Here is a 26,252-nt window from a genome sequence, read left to right as displayed (position 1 = left end):
TATCTACCTCTAGCCATCTATTTATCTGTAGATCCATCTATCTTTCGATTTTTATCTCTGTCCATCTTTCTATTTATCTGTCTATCCACTTGCCTGTCTGCCTTTCCTTTCTATTTATCTTGTGTCTATTTATCTATATCTATATCTTTCTATTTATCTGTCAAACTATCTATCTGTCTATCCATCTATCTATCTGTCTGTCTATATATCTACCTCTCTCTCTCTCTCTCTCTCTCTCTCTCTCTCTCTCTCTCTCTCTCTCTGTGTATATATATATATATATATATATATATATATATATATATATACTCTCTTTATCTGTCTTTTTACCAGTTTATTTGTCTGTCTATCTTACTATTTATCCGTCTGCCTATTCTGTGAATTTCTGTCTGTCTTCCTGGGTGTCTATCCATCTACGCACTTATTTTTCTATTTATTTGTCTTTCTAGCTATCCATTTATCAATCTTTCTATTTATCTCTGGTCTGTCTATCTATCTATTTATATCTGTCTGCCTGTCTATCTATCTATCTGTCTGTCTATCCACCTACTTATCTTTCTAACTATCTCTCCCTCTATGTGTATCTTTCTGTCTAAATACATCTGTCTAGATATATTTCTATTTATCTATGTCTATCTATCTATCTATCTATCTCACTGTCAGTCTATCTTTTTATCTGTCTGTCTGGCTAGCTGTCTCTCCATCTATCTACTATCTATTTATCTGTCTATCCATCTTTCTGAATATCTATCTCTCTACTTATCAATTTATTTGTCTTTCTGTCTATATCTAGCTGTCTATCCATCCATCTATTATCTTTCGATTTATCTGTCCATCTATCTATATTTCTATTTATCTGTTTATCTATCTATTTATCTACATGTCTATCTTATCTTTTTATGAATCTGTAGATCTGTTTATCTGAATGTCCACTTAAATAATTTTTCTACTTATCTGTCTGTCTATTTATTTGTCTGTCTTTGCACCTATCAATCTATCTTTCTATTTATCTGTCTATAATATATCTATCTATCCATTTATCTCTATGTCTATATATCTATCCATCTAACTTTCTATTTATCTCCTGTCTGTCAATCATCTATCTTTCGATTTATCTGTCTTTCTGTTTTTGTCTTTCTGTTTGTCTGCCTGCTTGCCTGTCTGTCTGTTTATCCATTCATCTATCTTTCTTTCTTTCTTTTTATCTGTCTATCTAGCTGTCCATCCATCTACTATTTTTCTATTTATCTGTATGTCTGTCTGTCTACCATCTATCTTTCTATTTATCTCAATCTGTCTGTCTGAATATCCATTTAAATGGTTTTTTTTAATTTATCTGTCTTTTTATTTGACTGTCTATGGCTATGCACCTATGAATATACCTTTCTATTTATCTGTATCTACTTATATGTCTATTTGTCTGTATTTGTCTATCCATCTATCTACCTATATTTCTATTTATCCACCTATCTATTTATCTATCTGTCATCATTTACCTATCTGATTTTCTATTTCTCTGTCTAATTATCTGGCTGTCTACCCATCTATATACTTATCTTTCTGTTTATCTATTTATTTGTTGGTCTGTCTGTTTATCCATCTATCTGTATTTTTCTATTTATGTATATGTCTGTCTGTCTGGTTGATTTACTGGCTGGCTGTCGATCCATCTGTCTATCTATCTTTCTATTTATCTGTCTGTGTATCTATCCATCTCTCTCTCAGTCTCTCTCTCAGTCTCTCTCTCTCTCTCTCTCTCTCTCTCTCTCTCTCTCTCTCTCTCTCTCTCTCTCTCCTTTTATTTTTCTGGCTATCTATCTGTCCATGTTTAAATTTATCTATCTATTTGGCTGGCTGGCTGTCTATCCATCCATCTATCAATTTTTCTAGTATCTATCTTTCCATTTATCTGTGTATCTTTCTTTCTATCTATGGTTCTACTTATCTCTCTCTCATTCTGTCTGTCTGTATATCTGCCTATCTCTGTTTCTATTTATCTGTCTGTCTTTCTAACTGACTGGTTCACTGGCTATCTATCCATCTATCTATATATTGTTCTATTTATCTGTCTGTCTATATAGTTTATCTAGCTAGCTAGCTATCAATTTATCTCTATCTATCTACATATCTGTCCATCTCTCTAGCTATATGTCTATCTATCCATCCACCCATCCATTTATCTATTCATTTATCTATCATCTATGTGTCTGTTTACTTGGTTGTCTATCCATTTATCTATATTTCTATTTATCTCCTTTCTATCTGTCTATCTGTCCTTCTGTCTGTCTATTTGGCTGTGTATTCATCTATCTTTCAAAGTAGCTCTCTCTCTCTCTCAGTCTCTCTCTCTCTCTCCCCACATCTATTTATTTTTCTATTTATCTTTCTGGCTGTTTGTCTGTATAGCCATCTATGCATCTTTCTTTCTATTCATCTTTCTATATATCTATCTATCTGGGTGTCTATAAAGCCATCTATCTGTTTATATTTCTACTTATCTGTTGAACTTTATATTTATCTATGTACATATCTGTCTCTCTGTCCATCCATATATCAATCTTTCTACTTTTCTGTCTATCTTTCTGTCGATCCATCTATCTATCTTTCTACTAATTTGTCTATCTATCCACCTATCCAACTATCTTTTTATTTGTTTGTCTTTCTGTATATCCATCTATATTTCTACTTATCTCTCTATTTTTCTGTCTATCTACCTATATATCTATTTATCTTTTTATTTATCTATCTGACAGACCAGCTGTTTTCTATACATCTATCTATATGTCTTTCTATATGTCTATCCACGTATCTTTTTATTTTTCTATCTGTCTATACATGTATATATACATGTATAGACAGATAGAAAAATAAAATAAAATGTTTAAGTTCTGTTGTCTCTCAATTATAATCCTTCTCTGGGAGGAGGTTTCTTTTCTGTAAATCCTTTTCTCTGGGAGCAGGTTTCTTGGAGGCTTCTGGGGCCTCCAGCCAGAGTGAAGGTAGATGTGGGAATGAATCAGACTCTGCCTCCAAGAGTGTGGGATTGTGGGTTTCCCGGAAGTCAATCCTAGTTGTGAATCTCTATGTGTCCCCAGTCAGCACCACAGTAGAATCTCAAATCATCTCTCTCTATCTGTCTGTCTGTCTATCAGGTTGTATATCCATCTATCAGTTTATCTTTTGGTTTATCTGTGTATCTGTCTATTCATCTATGTCTATCATTCTATTTCTCTATATATCTATCTGTCTGTCTATCTGGCCCTCTATCCATCTATCTACTATCTTTCCATTTATCTCTCTGTCTGTGTGTCTGTCTATCCACTTAGCTATCTATCTTTCTATTTACCTGTCTGTCTGTCTATCTGGCTGGCAATCATCTATCTTTCTATTTATCTCTCTGTCTGGATGGATACATCTTTCTATCTATCTGTCTTTCTATGTATCTATCAGTCTGGTTGTCTATTCATCTATCAATCAGTCTATCTTTCTATTTATCTGTCTGTTCATCTATTAGCTTTCTATTTATCTGTCTGTCTATCCATTTATTTCTATTTATCTATCTGCCTTTCTCTGTCTATCCCTCTATCTTTCTAATTATCTATCTAACTATCCATCTTTCTATTTATCTAATTGTCTATCTATATTTCTCTATATCTGTTATCTATCTAAACTTCTATATTTCTCTGTCTGTCTATCTATCTATCTATCTATCTATCTATCTATCTATCTATCTATCTAATTATCTGCCTGTCTGTCTAGCTGGCAGGCTGACTGACTGATTAGCTGGATGTTTATCCATATTTCTATTTATCTGTCTGTCTATTCATCTATCTGTATTTGTATTTATCTATCTGAATGTCTTTCTGTCTGTCTGTCTTTATCTACCTATCTATCCACTTATCTACATACATTTCCATTTATCTGTGTCTTCTATCCATCTATCTATCTTTCTTTCTATTCATCTCTCTATCTAATTGCCTATTTGTCTATCTGGCTTTCTATCTTTATATATTTCTAATTATCTCTGTGTGTGTGTGTGTGTGTGTGTGTGTGTGTGTGTGTGTGTGTGTGTGTGTGTGTTTGCCTGGCTGGCTAACTGACTGCCTGTGTGTCTCTCCATTTATCTATCTACCTTTCTATTTATCTGTCTATCTTTCTGCTTGTTTGTCTATCTTCCTTCCTTCCTTCCTTCCTTCCTTCCTTCCTTCCTTCCTTCCTTCCTTCCTTCCTTCCTTCCTTCCTTCCTTCTTTCCTTCCTTCCTTCCTTCCTTCCTTCCTTCTCTCCTTCCTTTTTATCTACCTGTCTATCCATCTTTCTACCTATCTTTCTATTTATCTGTCTCTGTGTATCCAACTATCTTTCTATTTATCTGTCTATTTATCCCTCTATTTATCTATGTATAGATCTCTGTCTATTTGACTGTCTACCTATCCATCTATCTTCTTATCTGTCTGTCTTTCCATCTATCCATCTAACTATCTATCTTTCTATTTATCGGTATGTCTCTATCTGGCTGTCTACCCATTTATCGATCTGTTTGTCTATCCATCTATCTATGTTTCTATTTATCTTTCTGTCTATTCATCTATCTATATATTTGCTTGTGTCTATTCCTCTATCTAGCCATCTTTCTGATTATCTGTCTATACATCTATCCTTCTATTTATCGATCTATCTATCTATATTTCTATTTATCTGCCTATACATCTACCTATTTTTCACTTTATCTGCCTGTCTATCCATCTGTTTCTATTTATCTTTTGATCTGTCTATCCATCTATCTATCTTTCTATTTATCTGTACATTTATCCATTTCTCTAGCAATCTTTCTATTCATCTGTGTATCTGTCTGTCTCTCTATTTATGTATCTATCCATTGATCTATCTATTCATTTATCTCTCTACCTGTCTATTTGACTGTCTATCTGTCTATCCTTCTATCTATATAACATTCTATTTATTTTTCTATGTGTATGTCTTTCTATCTGGCTATCCATCTATCTATCTTTCTTTCTATTTATCTGTTGATCTATCTCTATGTCTATCTGTCTGTCTATGCTTCTATCTATATTTCTATTTATCGTTTTATCTGTCTGTTCAACTATCTGTTTATCTATCATTCTATTGATCTTTCTATTTATGTCTATTTATTTTTCTTTCTACTTATCTATCTTTCTGTATATCTAACTGTCCATCTATCTATCTTTCTACTTATCTAATTATCTATCTGTCTGGCTGGCTATCTATACATCTATCTATATTTCTATATATGTGCTGTCTATCTAACTTTCTGTCTGTCTATCTGACTCTCTGTCTGTCTATCCATCTATCTTTCTAATTATCTTCCTGTCTGTCTAGCTGGCTGGAGGACTGACTGACTGGCTGGGTGTATATTCATCTATCTATCCATATTTCTATTTATCTGTCTATCTATCTATTTTTGTATTTACTTATCTGAGTGTCTGTCTAGCCATCTCTCTATTTATCTACCTGTCTGTTTGTCTCTGTCTACCTACCTACCTACCTACCTACCTACCTACCTACCTACCTACCTATCTTTCCATTTATCTGTCTGTCTCTCTTTTTATTCATCTCTCTAATTGTCTATTTGTCTATATGGTTTTCTATTGCTCTATCTCTATATATTTCTAGTTATCTGTCTCTATCTGTTTGACTGGCTGGCTGGCTGGCTGCCTGACTGCTGTGTGTCTATCCATTTATCTATCTACCTTTCTATTTTTATATGTATCTTTCTGTCTATTTGTCCATCCATCTATCTGTCTTTCTATTTATCTGTCTAAACACATAGCTACTTATCTTTCCATTGATCTATCTCTCTGTCTATCCATCTATTTATGTTTCTATTTATCTTCTGATCTGTCTATTCATTTATCTTTCTATTTATCTGTCCATTTCTCTAGCCATTTTTCTATTTATCTGTCTCTCTGTTTATGTATCTATCCACAAGTTTCTATTTATCTATTTATCCATGAATCTTTCTATGTAACTATCTTTCTACTTATTTGACTGCATATCTATCCATCCATCTATTTATCTTTCTATTGGTCTATCTGTCTTTAATCTGTCTTTGTATTTATCTGTCTGGCTGTGTGTCTATCCATATATCTTTCTATTTATCTATTTGTATATCCATCCATCTATCTATTTATCTGTTTATTTATTGATCTATCAACCCATCTATCAATTGTGTGTATGTCTGTCTGTTTTTATGTCCATCTATCTATCTATTTATCTTTCTGGTTAGCTGTCTATCCATCCATCTATTTTCTCTCTATTTATTTATCCTTTTATGTATCTTTCTATCTGTCTGTCTATCTCACTGTCCATCCATCTATCTATCTTTCTATTCATCCATGTATCTATCTGTCTATATGTATGTCTATTCTTCTATCTTTCTATTCATCTCTCTATCTATTCTGTCTACGTGTCTATCCTTCTAGTTAGCTAGTTCTTTTCCTATGTGTGTATCTATCTCTATATTTCTCTATCTATCTATCTCCCTGTCTGTGTGTCTATCCAGCTATCTGACTGTCTACCCAGCTCTTCATCTTTCTATCCATCTTTCTTTCTATTTATCTCTATTTAGCTATCTGTCTATCTATCTATCTGTCTGTCTGTCTATCCTTTTATTTATCTATCTATTATTTATCACATCTATATGATGTGTAGAAATTTATAACATTTGTAAACTAATTAGAAGCCAATTATGAGGTTATGTGTTATAGTGGATAGAGCTCTGGGCCTGGAGTCAGGAAGACCTGAATTCAAATCCTGTCTTAGACACATACTAGTTGTGTGGGAAAAGTTACTTCATTCTGTTTGCTTCAGTTCCGTTCTGTATAAAATAAACTGGGAAAGAAAATGGCAAAGCTCTCCAATATCTTTCCAAGAAAATTCCAAATGGGATCATGAGTAAGGTCTGAAAATGACTGAAGAGCAATTAGTGAATCTGTGAAATGAAAAAAATATGATTGCTCTACATTTCTAAAAGGAGAAAAACATGGTTGGAATCTTGTTATAAATACATGAGTATCAGAGTGAGTTTGGGGGGGCTTATTGTTAAATGAAGTCTCCAATCCCATCTGGATAAGAAGAGACTAGGAAAATTTCCACACCTGTAAAATTCCTATTCCATATTAGAGTAATGTTTGTGTACTCCTCATATAATTGAAATGAATTTTGAAATTCCTCATGATTTACAATATTTGGGGTGTGTGTGTGTGTGTGTGTGCGTGTGTGTGTGTGTGTGTGTGTGTGTGAAATACCTGGACTTGTGTAACAATATTTAATTTGAGACACTGAGGATCTGGATTGACATTGGGCTTTGATAAATCAATTAAGGAAAATCATTTTTAAAGATAATTGATGTGTACTCTGAATGGTAACTTCTGACACTATTTTGTAGAGGTCAGATGAGTTTGATTGAATTCCTTTCTATTAGTTTTAGATGCAGCTGGGATAGACAAGATTGTTTGTGTAATTTGGAAATGCAGCAACTGAATTGACACCACTGACTGACAAGTTTTGTTTCAAGTTTCATGTTTTGAGTCCTTAATGTGGCAACATTTTCCCTTTCTAGTTTAAACACATCCATTAGACATTAAGAAAATAATCACATTTTAGAATCACACAAATACAGTGACTATATTGGGGTTCATTATAAGCAGAGAAAACCTCAGCCATTGGATTAGAACCTTACCAGCAGCCATAAACTCCAGTGTAGTTGCTGTATTTGTGTGATTCCTAATATTTTTTACAATGCGATTTTGGGAAATCATTGTATAAGAAATGCTGTTAACTTAAAGAATGATACTTGGAGTGTACAACTTTTGCGTTATTAGTAGATTAATTTCTCTTGTGATCTGAATGTTATGAAATTATGAATCAAAGCTATCATTTCTTAGATATGTCATATTGGTAAAAAAAAACTATTAAGTGTTTAATCGGATTATTTTGATTTAAAAGGAAAAATAATCATCACTTACTATTTGGGAAAAGTACAAAAGACTTTATAAGTTCTCATTATCAGTAAAGTTCTTTGGGGACTTGTCAGATCTTCAGTCTTGAGGTCATAAAATCTTATCAGCTCTGTGAAAGAAGTTGCTAAAGAATGTTGTGACTACTGAGAGCCTTGTAAACTCTAAAATGATAAATTAGTTTATTGAAAAGCAGATCTTCACCTATATCATACTCATGGCCAAAGTAGGGGGAGAGAACATACACATTTGCTTATAGTAGAGAAATTATTTACATGATGTTTTGTCTAATTGTGAAAATTATGAAATTATACCTGGAATAAAATGTATTGAAGTTACATTTTTGAACAAACTTAATATTGACAGACTTAAATTTTAAAGATTTTATTTTTGCCATAGGGTAACATGGAATATTCTATAAGCTATACCTGTGTCAACTTAGATGCTCATAGTGGTCAGTGTTTGTGTTTTGAGAGAACATCAAAAGATGTGAGAAACTCCAAAATGGTGTTCTTTTCTTAATGTCTAACGATCGATTTTATACCAGGATGTGTTTAAACTAAAAAGGAAGAATCAAAAGATTTTGCATATACTTCTTAAGCAAATATTTTTTATTAATTGTTAACTGTTTTTGCAACATAGGAAAGCCTGTTGCTTTCCTGCTTGAAATTGTAGGTAGAGGAAATTCCTAAGTAAGGTAGACCTGTAATTTGATTGGCTCAGAATTTGAATTCAGGTATAACTGTTTGATTGTTGTTAACTTAGTACTCCACCATTCAAGGGAAACACCATGAGCAGCTCAAAAAAATATGATCTGGAATACAGTACAGCTAGATGTAGAAAAGTGAGAAGACTGAGAAGATGGCCTTATATCTTATGGAAAGGCCTTATATTTTGACTCAGTTTCATTACTGTGCAATTTCCTTTCTGAATAGGAATGTTTCCCACCTGGTTGATTCTGGCTATGATACCCCTTTAATACTCTAGAACTCTGTTGCCTGATTGGTTGTTCCCAAAGGTGTTTATGACTTACCTGAAATCAAACAGTGCCAAGGGAGTTTTCCCTAGTTATAGGTATGAGAAATGAATCTGCGCCTTTAGGCTTTAGCCTGGAGGAATAGACCTGATACTATTACAACTGTATCCTTCTTTCTTTCATAGCAAATTATTTTTACCATAGCAGGAGAACTATAATCTTTTTTTTTCAATTGTACATCTTGTGAGATTTTATTAATTCAAAGAAATCAATTACCATATTTGCTTTTATTTCTGCAATCTTTTTAAAAATGAATCTAACTGTTACAATCATCAAGCACCTGAGAATTGCTATAGTGAGGTACAAATATAAAGGACTATTACTTTATTTTATTGTTCTAATTTTGGGATCACTACTTGCCAACTTCCTAATCTGACTAAGGAAAATGAATTCATTGATTTGCTATCTCTTTGCTCATTGGGTTAATAGTTGTATATTCATATATAAAATTAGATCTATAGAGTATCATAACTTTCTGGATGGCATGAGGATAATATATGTACTCAAAGAGGGGATAGGATAGAAATGATGTGATGAAGATGTATTTTCATGTTTAATGGATTAGTACACTTCACTTTTATGGGCTGCTAGGGGGTGTTAGAGTAGATAGAGTACCTGGAGTGGAGATAGGAAGACTCCTCTTCCTGACTTCAAATCCGCCTCAGACACTTCCTGGTTGTGTGATCCTGCACAAGTCACTTCACCCTGATTGCCTCAGTTTCCTCATCTGCAGAATAAGCTAGAAAAGGAAATGGTAAACAACTTTAGTATCTATGCCAAGAAAACTTCAAATGGGGTCACAAAGGCTCAGCCACGACTGAAAAAATGACTGAACATTTCACTTGGGGAAAAGCAACAGAATTATTTGATTGATCCACTGAGAATTAAGATATATATATAGATATATATATATGTACATGTATATGTATATATATGTATATGTATATATGTATGTGTGTGTATGTGTATAGTTGACATTTCTTGAGTGCCTACTATGTGCTAAGTGCTGTGCTAAGTATTTAACAAACACCTCCTCTGATCCTCACAACAACCTTGGGAAGTAGGTACTATCATTACCCCCATTTCACAGATGAGGAAACTGAAGGAGACAGAGTCACATAGCTAGTAAGTATTTGAGACTGAATTTAAACTCAGGTCTTCTTGCCTCCAGGCCCAGAGCTCCTAGCTGCTTCTCTTGCCTCCTTATCCCCTGTTGGATCAAATATAAAGTCCTTTGCTTGGCATTCAAAGTCTTTCAGATAAATTTCCTCCCTTTCTTCTGGTCTTCTTGGGCCTTTTCCCCTAACACATACACTTCAGTGACACTAGGCTCCTAGTGCCGGTGCATGAAACATTTTGCTTCCTCTCCTTTTAACTGCTGACCTCCCCGGTTTTCTTTAAGTCCCAACTAAAAATCTATCTTCTCCAGGAAGGCTCCCCAGCCCCTCATAATCTTACTGACTTCCTGTGGTTATTTCCTACTTCTGCTGTTTATATCTTGTTTATACAAATTTGTTTCCATATTTTCTTCACCATTTGACTATGAGCTTCTTGACTGTCACTTGTCCCCTTCTTTTCTCAGCAGCATTCAATGCCTGACACATAGTAGGCATATAATAAATGTTTATTGAGGGACTGACAGATGAAGAAGCTCAAGCAATGACTTAAGATCAGTGACAAAATCACTCCCATGTCCATGTCCACCCCCCTTTCCCACATTAATACCCTACAGAGATGATGCTAAGCTTCAGATATACCCAGGGCTTCCAAGGATAGCCTCCCAGATGGCAGCAGGAATAGAACGTCTAGACATGTAGCCTAATGGATGCCATCATTCCAAAGTCAGTCTCAGAGATAGTCTGATTCCTTCGGAGCCAAAGCACGTGTCTGCTTTTAAAAACAGCTCACCTGGCGGCTTAAACAACAGCTGCTGTTTCCAAAAATGTAATACCAGGCACCCAAGAAATAAATACCATGCTATGTCCATGGAAGAGCTTTCCACACTGAAACAGTCCGGTTTATTTTGGGGATCTGAATCATTCCTTAATTGACTGACTCTACCTTTAACTTTTAAACTCTCCTACTTCAACCTAACTACATCGCACTGTAAAGCCCAATGAAATGGTATGTTTTAGTGGCTCTTTTTATATAGGTAACTTGTTAATTGCCAAGTCTTGTCCATTCCAACTGCTCAATATCCCTTCTCTCTACGCCAGGCCCTCAACACATCTCCCTTAGACTGTGTCACCTTCTAGTTTCTCTCCCCACCCCACCTGGCCCCATCCAACTTCCCACTGCCAAATTGATGTTTGCCCTATAGTGCAAATCTCAGCAAGTCACTCTTTTTCTCAAAAAAAATCAGTAAGTCCCTGTTGTCTTAATTTTCAGATTTATTCCATATTATTCTCCCTCATATGTCTTCCAGTCAACTTCCTTGAAATTCCCCCAACACAAGACATTCAAACTCCTGGCTCCTGTCCACTAGATCTCTTCAGGACTCAGATAAAGAATCACTTCTCTTAACACTTTCACCAGTTAAAAGTGCATTTCCCCAATCACTGGGCAATTCAAACACACAATTGTACACATACTATCCCTATACACATATATACTCTCCATCTATTTTCTGTTTTTCTGTTTCATTAGGTTGCAAACATAAAAATAAAACAAAAACAAAACCCTTTTGTATGTTATTTAAAAACCTCAAAGCAAAGTGGAGGGGTCTGAACTGGAAAGGGCTTAATAACTGTAAATCAGATTATACTCCCTGGCAGGCCCTTCATTCCAACTAGCATCTGCTAGCCCCAAGATGACTCTAGAGAATAACCTTGAGGACTGAGCCTCCTCCCCCCCAAAATACTCCCACACAGATGACAGAATTTCCAGTTTTTCCTCTATTTCATACCCTACCAGCATTTTATAAAACTGTTATCAAGGTAACAGAAGGATGGGAAAAACAGGTAGAGGGGCTGGGCAGACAATGAATTGTGCTCTGATTGGGGTGGGGGAAGTTGAGGCGGGGGGGGGGGGGAGAGAAAGAGCAAAATCAATCCCACATTCCCATCTCCTAAGGAACAGTGAAGGTTTCTATAAGAAAATGCTGTGGCCAGTCAGTCTCCAAAACTAAAGAAGGTTTGCCAGCTGCTATCTTTACAGGGAGCAGCAGAACCAAACAAAAATTGGACACAAAACACAAATCAGGAGAAGTGTATAAAGGGACCAGGATAAGAGACAAAGCTAAATTCTTGGAATTCTTCCATGGAGAGATAACATGTGTAGTCCCCCAGAACTACAGATTATCAGGAGTTATGGAGGGTGTGTGATGTGACAGAAAACTTGGAATAGATTTTGCTGTTCTATTTTGATGATCTTAAAAGGAAAATTGAAAGGATGTGGAAGAGGAATATATTGGGAGAGGGAATGAAGGAGACAAAGAATGAGGGAAATTATCTCACATAAATGGGATGCATAAGTCTGGGCAGCTAGGGGACACAATGGATAGAGTGTGGGGTCTGATATCAGATTCATCTTTTTGACTTCCAATCTGGCCTCAGACACTTACTAGTTGTGTGACTCTGGGTAAGTCATTTAACCCTCTTTGCCTCATCTATAAAATGATTTGGAGAAGGAAATGGCAAACCACTTCAGCATCTTTGCCATAAAGAAAACTAATGGTCACATCACAGTTGGGCACAAGTTGAAAATAACTAAATAACAGTAAAGTAGAAGTCTATATAACAAGGAGGAAAAATGGGAAACAGAAAGCCTCTGCAGGGAAAGAATTAGAAACTGAAAAATAAAATAAATTGAATTATTAAAAAAAAAAACACAACAAGTTTAGACTGTCTTAAGAATAGGAGGACTTCTAGGTCATGGGACCAATAAGATGGCAAAATGGATATCTTCTCCAGACCCCACTAATTCCCCAAATCTTCAAAAGAGAGAATTTGTACCCCTTTATAGAACTGTACCCCAATATGCAGGACCTGATGAGAGAGAACCCAGAGAATAGTATTCCTCACAGCATCTATTCAGGGTATTTGCCCAGAATTACACAAACTGCCCGGGAAGGGGGTGTGCCTGAGGATCACCTTGTTAGGATCACCTCCAACAGAGGGGGCAAAATTTTGAGAGACTTTGCCCAAACTCTTCCCCCATTCACATGCCAACAAGCAACAGACACTGCTTCTTGATCAGAAATAGATGAAGGAAAAAAGTATGACACTTTCTGCCAGGAGTCAATGCTAGACTGCTGAGACTTTCTATGGATACTTTCCTTCTTCTCTTCCACCTTGTAAAAAGTACCAGTCCAGACCCAGGACGGAAAGCACCAAGGGAACAACTGAGACACGTATAGGGACAACAGACTCAGGCCAGAGTCGACATCACAGTGAATAAGTGAGTAGAATTTCCAATCCTGTGATTGGGGGTGGGGGATAAGGTACTTTCAAAGTGCCTCAAGTCACACTGCATAGACAGGCTCTTAATGCTGCTTACATGAAAGGTCAGCCCCGTTGTCATGTTCTGGTTCACAAGTCAGTGTGAGAAGGTTTCGATATATGCCCAGATCACCTCAGATGGAAGCAACAAAGTCGGAGCTGCTTCAGAGACAAGACATTCTGTTATAGCCTACCATAATATGGGTAGAAGTTGCCTCTTTCCATCGGATGGGTAGCCAGAATTGACTGCATCTTTCAACCTTTCTGAATGAAGACTCTCTTTCCAGCCTCATGGAGGAGGCAAGATCTAGTTCCTCTCCAGCAAGGATATAATGCTATAAATGGAGTGGCCCTTTCCCATAAGCCCTGTGGCCCTGGGCCTTAGAATTTTGGTCTTGTTTCATTTGTCCTTCTCAGGTCTAGATGCAGGAATTCTGGACCCAGGATCTGGAGCCACGAGGACTTTAGAACAAAGATTCCAGTCCGGACCAGTAACAAAAAGCCAATTTTCTAGGATTCATACCCAAGGGTGGTGTGAGGTTAATGCTATTTAGAAACTGAGCTAAGCAGAGATCTCTTTCACTTCCCAGAAACCAAAGGGACTATGCCTCCAAGGTGAGAAGAGGGGGAGAGATTTTTTTCATGTTTGTTCTTGTTGTACCTGGAAGTAAATATTTTTTGGTAAAAGCTGACCTGGCTGTGGTTAAATGAATTGGAATCCTTGGGCCCTGAAAATTAAATGAACATATTTGGTGGGGGATTGAGCCAATTGAAGAAATGAGTGTTCCCATCCTCATCGGGGTGCTGCAGACCCCCAAATGTAACCCAGATGGCCTTCAGGCAGTAAGGGCCAAAGGCTTCCTAGTGCAGGGGATCACTCCCAATATCAAAGGCCTTCATTTCTCAGGGTATGAGGAGGTTAACAGCTCCCTCCAACTCCTAACCAGGACAGAAATAAACATGTCAAATCAGGGAACCTATGGAAATCTTCCAGGATGTGGGGATCCTATGACCTCTGCTGAGTATCATGGCTATGAATTACACTGAGCCAGCCTCCCTTCGCATCCGACCAGTGAAGGATATCCATTTCTAAGATGGTTTATCAAGGTTGCGGCGCACTACCAGCTCAGCAGGCTGGATCTTGGATCTTATGAGCATGGATTATTCCATTCACTGTATTTGTATCCCCAGCACCTGGAACATACTGGGTACTTAAATGCTGATTGAGTGACTGTATTTGGAATGGAATGAATTGCTTCTAAATGCCATTTATCCTAAGGGCAACGTTTTGGCCACTAGATGGCAACGTTGCCTCACTCAATAGAAAGGCAGCTTAAGGTCCCCTGTGGGAGTCTATGTGGGACTCTGGGATCCCAGTCATGGAACCTTCCATCCATTAGGGACACCCAAAGCCATCCAGGCCAGTCTGGACACTCCTCTGCAGCAACCCACCTCAGTGGTGGACCAGAGTGACTCAGAGGTATCCCTGCCACTTTGGGACAGTCCTAAATAGGAAGTTTTTTCTGACATTTCTAAACTTCTTAGCTGGGAATGGAGACTCCAGTATGAGGTTCATATTCCCCCAGCCAACATAGGAAACTTTTCTGTTTCATTTCAAGAGACCACAGATTTGGCACTGAAAGAAGCCTCAAAGGCCACTGACTCAAACCCCCTCATTTTTTCAAATTGGGAAATTTTCTTATTTAACTCCACAAAGTAGGTAGCCCCATTTTATAGATGAGTAAACCAAGGCAGATAGAAGCAAAGAGATTTACACTTTTACCAGTAAGAATCTGAGGCCAGATTTGAACTCAGTGTTTCTGGGTCTCAGTTTCCTCCTCTGTAGAAACACTTTCCAGCTTTGAAAGACTTCCAGTCGCATGCTTCTGACACACCTAGCTATGGCACAGCAAGAAGCAGCTCATCAAGCGATCAGTATCTTTGGCCACATCGATTCATAAAACCATCGATAATATATTATGGAGATACAAAATCAGAGTTACTTTACACAGTGAGTGCTGAATTATAAGAATACCTAATTTCAAGAGGCAAGTATGTTTGATCTTCCTTCCTCGTTTTACAGAGATGTGAGGGGCTACAGATGTGGACTATTGTACACACTGTCACTTTCACCTAACTTCTTCTGTGATAAAAGTGATAATTCTATCGGAGAGGTGGACATCAATAAATGACTTATAAAAACAATTTCTAAGGAAGAGAAAAGGGCCCATGTGGTAAAGAAGAAAAAATGATGTACATAGACTTCAGATATGAAGAAACATGGGTTCAAATCTCATCTCTGACATTTAATAACTATGTGACTGATAAGGTCCAGTGCAGGGCACAAAGTTGTAGGAACCCCCTTTGTAGCTTCTTTGTAAATGCTGTAAATGGAGTGGCCCTTTCCCATGAGCCCTGTGGCCCTGGGCCTTCGAATTCTGGTTTTGTTTCATTTGTCCTTCTCAGGTCTAGATGAGGAATTCTGGACTCAGGATCTGGAGGATCATGAAGAACTTGGAACAAAGATTCCAGACCGGACCAATGACAAGACCCTGAAGGACCTTCTCAGCTCCTTCATAAATGACTGGCACTTACAGAGTCCAGAGGAAGATGAGCCTGAGCCCAGAGAGCACACCTAGGCAAAGGCTAACCCTCCGCCCCTGGCAGGGATCATACTGGAGTCTATAAGCTCTTCCATTGCTTTTCTGCTGGCTTTCTGGCAGAGCTTTCATTCTGCCTTTCCCCATTGGGTTCAATTTGTGCTGGGCTCTCCCTTTGCCTTCAAATACCACGCCCTGTTTCTGATCTTCCTCACATCCTCTAAACCCTCTTTATCTCAGTTCTCTCCCATACCATTGCCTCTGTGCTGGTTACATCCTCTTCCTTTCCCTGTCTTGAATCCTTGGTGAATCAGTTCAATCTGCCACCTTGGAGTGCTTGGCTCCTACATCCTATTAAATTCAGTCTCTGCCAGATCCCAGCTTTGGATCACTCCCAACAATGAGCTTGGTCTTTGCTCCTACTCAGGTGCTACTAAATGGAGGTCAAAGAAATCACAAAACTGTGCTGACTGGGTCTACTAAACAGTCATGTTACATAATCTCAACTGAGTGCTCACTGCCACTAGGCAATCCTTCTAACCTCCCTAATGAAGTCCTCTCCCACTCTCCAATAGTTCTTCCAAACTTTTCCCTCCTCAACCCTCTCATCCTGCCTCCAACCCCTCATCCAAGAGCCCTAACCCTAACGTTTACCTCGCATTTCCTGAAAAATTGAGGCCATTTACCAAGCATTCCCTCTTTCCCCCCCCCCATGAGATGCTTTCTCATCACATACCACACAGGTGCATTTTGTCACTATCTCTTCCTTCACTCCTGTCTTGCCTAAAGAGGTGCCCCTTCTTTTTTTGCCAAGGATAATGCCTCTTCATGCACAAGTGATCCTATTCCATCTCACCTTCTCGAACAAGTTGCTGCCCCCTCTATCATCCCCATTCTCACTAATCCTCAATTGCTCCCTGCCCACTGCCCATGTGACTTTCCTATCCTCAAAAAATCCTCACCTGATCTTTCTATCTCCACCAGCCATGGATCCTCTAGCTCTCCTCCCCTGGGTAGCTAAACTCTTTGAGAAGGTTGTCTACAATGGGTACCTCCTCTCCTTTCAGTCATATTCTCTTAACTCTCCTTAGTCTGCCTTACAAGCTCATCATTGAATTGAAACTACTTATCCAAAATCCCCACTCACCTCTTACTGGCCTTTTCTCTAAATCTTCATTCTTAAAGCCTTTGGCAATGCTGCTCAGTCTTGTCTTGGTACTCTTTTCCCTCCCTCCCCTGGTCCTCCTTTTGCCTGTTGCAGTGTTCCTCGCCTCTGTCACTTGCTGGATCCCACCCGTTAACTGGAAACATTGTGCAAGTTCCTGTTGTTGGTAGACCCTCTTCTCTTCTTCTACATTACTTCACTGGGTGATCTCATCATCTCCCATGGATTGAATGCCCATTTCTATGCTGAGAATTCTTATCCCCTGTTTTGACTTCTAGTCTAGTATCTCAAACTGCCTGTTGAACATTTCAAACTAGATGTTTCATTGACACCTTCTGATTTTATTATCTTTTCTTCAAACATCTTTCCTCTTCCTAACTTTCTTGTTACACTCAGGGGTTTCCCCTTCCTCAGGGTCCCTCAGACTCCTAATCTAGTTGTCATCCTGAACTCCTCACTCTCTCTCACTCACTATATCCAAACATTTGCTGACTCCTGTCATTTCTATTCAGGCACACTGAATATGAAATATTCATATTCATAATGAATATGATTTCAATGAAAAGCACAAATTCTTAAGTCCTTCAAATTTCCCAAGATTCTCTTCTGGTTAAAGGAAGGGGAGGTTGAGGCTGAGGTTGGGGAGTTCTACCCTCCCCTACTTCCTCACTACACTCATGATAAGTGATTTCTTCTCTTGATAGTTTTACATATACTCCCTAACTTAACCAATTCATTTGCTAGTCTCACATTCTAACATCTGGCTTTTATGTAGGTCTTTGAAAGATAAAAGGCACTTTATGTGCATAATGTCATGTAAGTCATACCTTTGATCATGCTGATTTCTGGCCCTGCCCTGGGCCTCCCCATTAATCTTGAAAGCAGCAACTGTTTTGGAATGAAATATTTTCTTTTTGTATTATGAAGGTTAACAGTCCTTGAAAAATACAAACATTCTAACACCAAAAAAAAAGAGAGAAAGGAATTATATTTGTAAGTCAGAATTTCTGTTACATGCCGTTTTTAATCGTATTTTATTTTTCCAAATACAAGCAAAGATAATTTTCAACATTCACCTCTAAAAAACCTTATGCTTCAAATTTCTTCCCCCCTCCCCTCTCTAAGACAGCAAACAATACAACTTAAATATGTGCAATTCTAAACATTTCCATATTTGTCACACTGAGCAAAAAAAATCAGATCAAAAGGGAAAAAAAAACACAAGAAAAGAAAAAAAACCCAAGCAAACAAACAACAACAGCAACAAAAAAGATGAGAATACTATACTTTGATCTACATTCAGTCTCCATAGTTCTCTCTCTGGAGGCAGATGGCAGTTTCCATCACAAGTCTATTGGAATTGCCAATTAAATCACCCACTGAATTGGAATTGTTATTGAATCACCAAATGACAAGCCCACCACAGTCAATTATTACATAATCTTAATATTGCTGTGTATAATGTTCTCGTGGTTCTGCTCACTTCACTCAGCATCACTGCCCATAATTCTTTCCAGGCCTTTCTGAAATCAGCCTGATCATCATTTCTTACAGAACAATAATATTACATTACATTCATAAACCATAACTTTAAAAATTGAGTCTTAAGGAGTGTTAGTGACTTATCCAAATTCCAATAGCAAGGCTGTGGCAGAGCCAAATATATGCAGTTTTTAAGTGTGTAAAGTCAACAAAATTTACTAAATTCAGACTCTCTACTAAGCACTGGGGAATACAAAGAGGCAAAAACGGTGTCTGCTCTCAAAAAGTTGCACTCTAATGGGAAAAAAGGTGCTTTACAGATATTTCATTTTATCCTAGAACAATCCTGGGACACGGGTGCTGTACACAGCAACAACAAAATTATATGATAATCAACTGATAGACTTAACTCTTCTCAACAGTGCAGGGATCCATGACAATTTCAAAAGACTTGTTATGGAAAATGCCATCTGAATCCAGAGAGAGAACTATGGAGACTGAAAATACATCAAATATGGAAATATGTTTAAAATAATTGTACATGTGTACACTATATCAGATTGTTTGCTGTCTCTGGAAGGGGAAAGTTAAGAGAGGGAAGGAGAAAACAAGCTATTAATCAACTCCCTAAGAAAAAAATCCCAGGACCAGATGGATTTACATGTGAATTCTACCAAACATTTAAAGAACAATTAACTCCAATGCTATATAAACTATTTGAAAAAATAGGGATTGAAGGAGTCCTACCAAATTCCTTTTATGATACAGACATGGTACTGATACCTAAACCAGGTAGGTTGAAAATAGAGAAAGATCAATATAGATCAATTTCCCTAATGAATATTGATGCTAAAATCTTAAATAAAATATTAGCAAAAAGATTGCAGAAAATCATCCCCAAGATAATACTCTATGACCAAGTAGGATTTATACCAGGAATGCAGGGCTGGTTCAATATTAAGAAAACCATTAACATAATTGACTCTATCAATAACCAAATGAACAAAAACCATATGATCATCTCAATAGATGTAGAAAAAGCATTTGATAAAATCCAACATCCATTCCTATATAAAAAACACTAGAGTATAGGAATGAATGAACTTTTCCTTAAAATAGTCAATAGCATCTATTAAAAACTGTCAATAAGCATCATATGTAATGGGGATAAACTGGAACCATTCCCAATACGACCAGGGGTGAAACAAAGTTGCCCACTATCACCATTACTATTCAATATTGTATTAGAAATGCTAGCTTCAGCAATAAGAGCTAAGAAAGAGATTAAAGGAATTAGAGTAGGTAATGAGGAAACCAAATTACCACTCTTTGCAGATGATATGATGGTATCCTTAGAGAACCCTAGAGATTCTACTAAAAAGCTATTAGAAATAATTCAGAATTTTAGCAAAGTTGCAGGATATAAAATAAATCCACATATATCCTCAGCATTTTTTAAATATCACCAACAAAATCCAACAGCAAGAGATACAAAGAGAAATTTCATTCCAATTGATCAATGATGAATAGAACCAGCTACACTCAGAGAAAGAACACTAGGAAATGAGTGTGGACTGTTTGCATTTTTGTTTTTCTTCCCAGGTTATTTTTACTTTTCTGGATCTGATTTTTCTTGTGCAACAAGAGAACTGTACAAATATGTACACACACACACACACACACACACACACATATATATGTATTTAAGATATACCTTAACATGTTTAACATGTATGAGACTGCCTGCCATCTAGGGGAGGGAGTGGAGGGAAGGAAGGGAAAAGTTGGAACAGAAGTTTGTGCAAGGGACAATGTTGAAAAATTACCCATTTATACGTTCTGTCAATAAAAAGCTATAATAAAAAAATCCAAAAATAAAATAAAATAAAATAATCTTATCAGTCCTGAGAGAAGTTGCTGAAAACCAGTATTTTGAAGTTTTAAAGACAAGTTTGCTTATGTTAAAGAGTGAATTTGGCCATTACTTATGAAAATGATGGAAGTGTGCCTGGAAGAGTATATAATAAGATTATATCTTGGAGCTGACTTAGTAACAATAGATCTTAGATTCAAAGATTTCATTTTGCTGTAGGGGGTTAATAAATAATATAGTTAGTAGGTAAAACCAGTTATAGTAACTGGCATTTTTCTGGGATATTAACATCAACTATAATTTATATGAGAAATTCCAGAATGTGATTATTCTTAATTTATAAATGAAGGATAGTAAGATGTCCTTATACATGTTTATTGTTAACTGTTACTGCAATATGAGAAAAATAATTACACAGCCCTAAAACTGTCATTAGTGAAATTCTGCTATTTGAGGTAAAACCTCTAGGGACTATAATCTGATATGGGAATGAGTTTTGATTTCAGGTACAGGTATCTGAATTTCCATTAAGCCAATAATTTATCTATATCAAGGGGAATGTTATATTTTGTCCAAACAGAATATAGTCAGAGAATTTCTAAACATGGATGTCTATGCCTGGAAAAGTTGAAGGAACAACCTTGAGTAAGCAAAGATGCTTCCTCTTGACTCAGTTTCCCCATTGTGCTATTTCCTTTCTGAACAGGATATTTTCTCACCTGGTTAATTTTGAACCTGACTATTTTACTGCATGATTAGTTGTTAATTATGACATTTGTTTTTCAGTCGTTTAATTGCGTCCAACTCTTTGTGACTCCATATGGAATTTTTTTTGGCAAAGATACTGAAGTGGATCTCCATTTCCTTTTCCAGTAGATTAAGGCAAACAGGGTAAGCGACTTACCCAGGGTTGTACAACTAGTGAGTATCTGAGGCCAAATTTGAACTTATATTTTCCTTATTCCAGGCCCCAGTGCTCTATTCCCTTGCAGCATCACCTAGCTGCCACCAATTATGACAGCATCTGAAATCAAACACACTTACCAAAGTTTTTCTTCTGTTATGTTTATGTCAGATCACCCCTTGAAGGGACAGTTTTCAAATTAATCATGTCCTTCCATTTTTCTATAAATCCTAAATATCTATAATCAGATAAAGTAAACTACAGAAGTTTTTGTTGCTGCAAAACTAAATCTATTAATTAATAAATTAATACTAAAACATCTTCAAATGGGGCAACTAGGTGGTGCAGTAGATAGAGCACTAGCCTTGAATTCAGGAGGACCTGAGTTCAAATCTGGTCTCAGACACTTAACACTTCCTAGCTGTGTGACCCTGGGCAAGTCACTTAACCCCAGCCTCAGGAAAAAAAAATCTCCAAATTACTATAATGGAATGCAAGTATGAAAGATCTTACTATGTTTAATATGAGCTTGTGGTTAACTCTACATCCAAAGAAACTAGTTAAATGAATTCTTAGGCTTACTTTTTATAAGATTATTAAATTAGATTAAGGATTTTACATATAAACTTGCATTAATAATTGTAAAACATTATTATTTTTCCATATTATTTTTAAATTTCTCCTGATAATATTAAGAAGCAGAAGGGCTCATTTTTCAAGTCAAGCTCTCATTGATCCCATGGCATTGTCCATATCAGGCTAAACTCAAGTAAAGATCAAAAGACCAAATAGTATGTAAAAGCTGAAAATCTCTGGTGAATTCCAATGAATTATGGGCCCCTAATTTGATGTTCTTCATAGAGCTCTGTCATTAATAGAATTAGCTCTGGGTCTGAGCTGGTTTTCACCACATGAACTAATTCCTGGAAAACCAAATGTAGGAGGCTGTACTAAATTGTATTGAGTCTTGTTACTGTCAGATAACTCAAAGAAATTGAGTTTCCTAAAGTGTTTTAGTTATTTGTCGGCTACTCTGGCCTAGGACAAATGAAGGAAGATTTCCTTGACCTTAGTTTCCATGGTTATCTGGGTAATATATAAATCTCCCCTCTGAATCGGTCCATTGTGAACTGTCTAAATGCAGTCTGTCTATCTGCAGTCTGTTTAATGAGATTTGTTTCCTTAAGGGAAGAATGAATTAATGACTCTAGTAAATTTATTCAACTTTTATGACAAACCAGGGATCATGATTTTTGTGATACTAGTGACTCCAATATTTTTGTTTCCTGTTGTAAGTTTTAGTCCCCTGACTTATAGCTCCTGAGACTTACTCAGATTGAGCTCTCTGACTACAAGACATTGGGAAAAGTTAGTCACCAATCTGGTCCTTATCCCTAATTAAATGAATTATATCAATCTTTAGACCAGATGGACAATAAGAAAGACAACTCAGTTAAGTCAGGGTACTTCTTTGTTATCATACAGCTTTCTGCTTCTATAATCATGCTGCACCTAGAATATCATCTTGACCCCAGAAACTTTCCAGGAAGCCTGGAGATGGCTACAAGGAATTTAGAGTTCCTCCAGGTCCTTCATCTCCCTGAAACATTCTCATTTTGGGTCTCCCTAACATTGTGTTTTGTACTAATGATATTTTTTGTTATGTACTAATAATATTTTGCTTTGTATTAATAGTATTTTTTCTAAAACTATTTCAAATTTGGCAGTTTATTCTTGTGAATCAGTTCCATTAAGGAGAAAGCTCAGCTCCAAACATATCCTTTCTCACCTAGTTGCACTACTTCGGGGCCATCGCTGACTTTTCCACCATCAGGCATGTACAATCTCCATGATTTCTCCCCTTCACTTTTGTTGTATTTATTTCCCCCATTTTACTGTAAACTCATTGAGGGCAAGAAGTTTTGTTTTTGTTTGTTTTATTTTGTTTTTGTATTTGTATCCTATGAGCTTAGTACAGTGCCTACTGTACTACCTACAGACACAATGACAAATATGTATTAACTGGCCTACTGATCTTAAAAAATTAATTCCAAGTCCAATACTGTGCAAATTGTTTGTAAAAAATATTTTAAAAGGGATCCTATCAAATTCTTTCTGTGATTCAAATAAGTCCTTGATAAATAAATCAGGGAGAGTCAAAAGAAAGAAAAAATAGACCAGTGTTCTTAATAAATGCTGATGCAAAAGTATAAAATAAACTTAGCCAAGAATCTACATCAACATATCCCAAAGATTCTACACTATGATCAGATTGCAATTATACCAAGAATTTTGAGTTGGCTTAATATTAATAAAACTACAAACATAATTAACCACATAAATAAACAAGAACAACAAAAATCATGATTACATAATTGCAAAAAAGTTGTTTTTTTTACAAAATATGTATTTCTCTTAAAAACAAGACAAAACAACAATCCTAGACAACACAAGAATAAATTGACTCTCCCTTAATGTGCTAAATAATATATATTCAAAACCAAGAAACAAGAAACATTACATGTAATGGTGATGAACTAGTGTGATATGAAATTAATCCACACACAGCATGAGCATTTCTCTTTACTCTCAACCAAATTCAGCAAGAAGAAATCAAAAGAGAAATTCCATTTAGTTTTCATTAACAAGTACAAAATATATCATATATTTGGGAGTCTATCTACCAAGATAGGAACAACATAGTAATTATGTGACTGCAACCAGAAAACAGTATTTCAAAACAGAACCTCCAATCAGAGAAATATGAATTCCACATGGATAGGTAGAGTTCATAAATAAACATGATAATTACATAAGTTTATTGCCATGTCAAACTACCAAAAAATTAGGTTACTTCATAGAGATGGGAAAAAAATCACAGAGCATAAAATTCATCTAAAGAAAAAAAGGTCAAGAAGAACAATGCAAAAAATGAAAAAATTGGGAAAGGAGCCAGATCTCAAACAATACTGTGAAAAGCAGTAAATAGCAAGATGATTTGGTACTGGTGGAAAAAACAGATGTCAATTAATGGAAAAGATTAGGTAGACAGAATACAAAAGCAAATGGGCTTACTAGCCTCAAGTTTGATTACCCCATGATCCTAGTTACTGTGGTAAGAACTCATTGTTCAAAAAAATTTGCTGAAAAATCTGGAGGGCAGTTTGGGAGAAATTCAATTTACACTACCAAGATAATCTCGGAATGAATAGAGGCCCTGGAGAGAAAGAAAAGGACACATCATGAGCAATAATGAAATTGGATATTGGAGGGCAATACCGAAATTTCATACAGCATTGAAAAGTTCTGCTATTATAAACCTAATAAAATGGTAAAGTGTAAATAGGAAATACTTTGATGACAGAAAGTCAGATAAATAAAAAACCTAAGTAAGAAAAAATTTGTTGTTTAGTCATTTTTCAGTCATGACTGACACTTCATGACCTCATTTCGGGTTTTCTTGGCAGAGATACTAAAGTGGTTTGCCATTTTCTTCTCCAGCTCATTTTACGGTAACTGAGGCAAACAGGGGAGAGTGACTTCCCCAGTGTCACAAAGTTAGTGTCTGAAGTCACATGTGAACTAAGGAAGATAAGACTTCCTAACTCCAGGTCTGGGGTTCTATTGACTGCAGTGCCCTCTGGCACTGCACTAAGAAAAGACTACACATACCACAAACAAGGAAAAGAAAGGAGAAACCTCTGGGAAAAGAGGATTATGATAGGGCAAAAAAGTCAGCAGGTTCCCATTCTATTTCGAATTTTACACACACACACACACACACACACACACACACACACACACACACACACACACACATCTTTTCCCTGAGTATTTTTAGAAGATGACACAAGGTGATCTTCAAAGAAATGCACTAACAAATCTTTGTCACACAGGACAAATGATAAAAGAGTCAACTCTGACTCTAACATTTTCCTCTTCTTGGTAGAAAATTGGGATAAACAAGTATGGGATACTGCATACACTGGCAGACATGGTCACAGTACTAATTAGTTTTACGTACCTCATTTTCTTTGTTTCAAGGCTTGGTCAATGTGAGGAAGAAAGTTTCTGGAACTGACTGTAGTACAAAAAAAATCAAAAGCCTTGTTTTTTAACATCTGTTATTTTATTTTTAATTTATTTTTGTTATAATCCATTAGAAATTAATTTAGACTTAGCGTTAGAAATGAATTTAGAATTAGAAACATTATTTAGAATTTTTTTTAAATAAACAAATTAGTGGAGCAAGGAAGAAATTGCTCTTTATAACTACGGGTGGGGAAAGAGTTCATGACCCAACAAGGAACAGAAAGATCACAGAAAATAAAATCAACAATTTCAATTGCAAAAAGTTTAAAGAGTTTAGCACAAACAAAACTAAGAACTAAAACTAAAAGCAAACAGAGAACTGGAAGAAGTGTAGCAGTAAATTTCTCTGATAGAGGTCTCATTTCTAAGATATGTAGGAAAATGACTCAAATTTGTATGATTAAGTCATTCCTTAGTTGATAAAGAAGAAAAGGATGTGAATAGGCAATTTTCAAAGAAATCAAAGTTATCAAAAACTATACAAAAATGATCCAAATCCCTAATAACAATAGAAGTGCAAACTGAAGCAACTCTATTTCCAAATCACACCTGTCAGATTATCAGAAATTTCAAAAAAAGAAAATTAAAATGTTTCAGAGGCTTCAGGAAAATAGGTCCATTAATGCATTGTTAGAAGAGCTATGAATTGGTCCAGCTATTCTG

At 36.3% G+C, this 26,252-nt stretch overlaps 1 protein-coding gene across 2 annotated transcripts in view; it reads right to left on the bottom strand.

The window, feature by feature from the left end:
* The window catches only part of LOC141548952 (uncharacterized), a 91,775-nt gene that overhangs the window by 47,103 nt on the left and 18,420 nt on the right, over positions 1-26,252 (bottom strand). For both annotated transcript variants that reach the window (XR_012484167.1, XM_074278280.1), the window contains exon 3: positions 9,650-9,773. The gene's annotated coding sequence lies outside the window, so the exon portion shown is untranslated. The remainder of the gene's footprint in view (positions 1-9,649; positions 9,774-26,252) is intronic.

The sequence above is a fragment of the Sminthopsis crassicaudata genome, chromosome X (assembly GCF_048593235.1).
Source record: "Sminthopsis crassicaudata isolate SCR6 chromosome X, ASM4859323v1, whole genome shotgun sequence".
Lineage (NCBI taxonomy): Eukaryota > Metazoa > Chordata > Mammalia > Dasyuromorphia > Dasyuridae > Sminthopsis > Sminthopsis crassicaudata.
The sequence above is the reverse complement of the archived record's forward strand: the minus strand, read 5'-3'. Positions and strand labels throughout refer to the sequence as shown.